We start from the raw sequence: 2,842 nt of genomic DNA on the forward strand, positions 1-2,842 counted from the left end.
AAGTCGAATAGAGGAATGTGATTTCTAAATTCATTAAATCGACTGGGTTTGAATGCATTCTTCCATACTGGAAAAATGAGGAAAAGGATTACCTGTGAAGATCTCACTTTTGGAGATCTGCAAATTCCATTTTTCCTGACGTTTGAGTGCAAGAAGTTTGGTAAACGGGAGCGTGTAGACTTGTGGGATGCAACGAAGAAGAATGGCATTAATAGGTATGAAGGTGGAAATTTTACTTTTAGGAAGCTGTGTCTATTGTGCATGACATTGATCAATGATCGCGGATTGGGTGTTGATTATGAAATTCTCCTATGTTGGAATCCTATTATTTCAAAGTTCATATTCAAATTAATTTCAAAGGTTTGTAGGAAGAAGACATTCTCTAACACACCAGGGGTAATGACTCGAGAGCTAATAGAGACGACAGGCCCTGCCATAATATTTGATCTCAGTAACAGAAGGAACATCAGGAAATGCATTACCAATGTAGATATCGCTCAAGGAACACTGTGTATTTCATCTTTAAGGACGTCTGAGAACATTCTTCCATACTGGAAGTTGGACAAGGCCAAAAGTTTGGTGAATGGGAATGTGGAGCGTGTTGTCTTGTGGGATGTAACAGAGGAGAATTATGGCAGGACTAATAGGTATGAAGATGCAAGTATTACTTTTAGGAAGCTGTGTAGTGATGACTACTCTCTATCGTGCATGACATTGATCAATGATCGCGGATTGGGTGTTGATTATGAAATTCTCCTATGTTGGAATCCTATTATTTCAAAGTTCATATTCAAATTAATTGCAAAGGTTTGTAGGAAGAAGACATTCTCTAACACACAAGGGGTAATGACTCGAGAGCTAATAGAGACGGGCCCTGCCATAATATTTGATCCAAGTAACATAAGGTACATCAGGAGACACATTACCCTAGAAAATATCGCTCAAGGAATACTGTGTATTTCATCTTTAAGGACGTCTGAGTACATTCTTCCATACTGGAAGTTGGACAAGGCCAAAAGTTTGGAGAACGGGAACTTGATGGGTGTTGGCTTGTGGGATCTAACAGAGGAGAATTATGGCAGGACTTATAGGTACGTAGATGGAAGTCTTACTTTTAGGAAGCTGGATGGTCTTGACTACTCTCTATCATGAATGACATTGATCAATCTTCACGGATTGGGCTATGTTGGAATCCTATTATTTCAATGTTTATGTTCAAATTAATAAGTAGGGCTGTGTTCAATGATTAGGGGCTTGTAGAAATTCAAGTTTTATGTTCAAATTGTGTAAATGATTCAAGAATTGAAATATGAATATATGATGGATGATTCTTTTCTCAAATTTAATCTGTTTTTGTACTTTGCTTGGAATAACTGGATACCCAAATTTTGTCTACTTGTATTTGCAAGAAAAGAGATGAGTTTCAATTCATCTGTTATACAAGTTTGAATGTTTTGTGCCTGAGTAGCTAAGAATTGAATTAGAATGAGCAAAGATCTGATAGTTCAAACTGTTTTATTTCGTTCTTGAAAGGTCTTACAACAATCACATAAAACATTCTTTTGATTCTGTTTTTTCTTTTACTTGAATTTGCTGATATCATCGTCTTCGTACCTCAATTCTGCTGATCTGAACTTGCAAGTGTATGCGCTAGCATTAGTCATTGTAGTTCATCTAACAGAATATGCAAAGTAACATCAAAGAGACGGTGTCCATTTTTCTGTTTTCTGGGCTAGTGACTGCACTAATCTGTTTATACAGAGTCCAATTGTCAGCTAATTTCCAGCTCATTTAACAGCCACAAATAACTAACCACTTGATTACTATCAACTAACTGCTAACAGAAGGGAACTGCTGTGCAAGTATATATCAACTCCTCAACACTTCTACAAAGAAGATTATACTCTCAACTAATGCCCGAGATGTTTCAAGATCACTAGAGACTTAGTTGGGTTATTAGTTTGTTGTACATTATATATTCAACTTTGAAATTCAGATGTCACATTTCATCCATCAAAATTATCTTCAATCAGTAACTTGATAGTTTCGTCCAACTAAAATGACTGAGAAAATTGAACAGAGATGTATTAACTTAAGACAAAACTGATTTTGTAACAATATAGGGTCTACACTCTTTAACACAAGAAGAAAGGCAACATGAGTTTCTGGCTGCTCAACTGTTGGGCATGGCCTTTGGAGACAGATGTATAACCCTCTGGACAAATACCTGCATTTAGCGTAAATGACGGCTGTAAGTAAAATGCCTCAAAAAACTCATCTTCTGGCAGTCGAAATTCTTATTTGTGGGATATAAGATCAAAACTAAAATGATGACATTACCATAGAATGCTCTTCATGAGCCATTTATGCTAGTTCAGCCAACACATTCTCGAGGGGAACACTCAGCTTGCTCTGTTTAGTCTGCAGTTTTTCGCAGCGTAAGTTAATCTAACAGCGCAGTAGTCATATCATAGCTCTTTGTACAGAAATGAGCATAAACCATCTTCATTGTTGAAGGAAACAATTTAAGGCCGGTTTCCTCCCATTTTTTGTTAGTATTAACATATATAGAAGGTTCTTTAAGATTTTATCGTCCTGTCTAGTCAAACTTAAAATTCAATTAATAGCATCAGTTGGAAGTTGGCAAACACTTGATCAAGTGAGGGAACAAGAGCAAACACTTGATCAACAATATTCCAGGTGAAAGTTGGCAATCATGCAGAGTTGTGTCCATACAACAATGAAATATGAAAACACTATAACAAGTAAAAGTCAACGTATTAACATGTCGAAATCTTCAATACTTCTCCATCAGAAACACCATGCTGATTTAGAGGCCTGA

Source organism: Solanum stenotomum, chromosome 6 (genome assembly GCF_019186545.1).
Source record: "Solanum stenotomum isolate F172 chromosome 6, ASM1918654v1, whole genome shotgun sequence".
Taxonomy (NCBI): domain Eukaryota; kingdom Viridiplantae; phylum Streptophyta; class Magnoliopsida; order Solanales; family Solanaceae; genus Solanum; species Solanum stenotomum.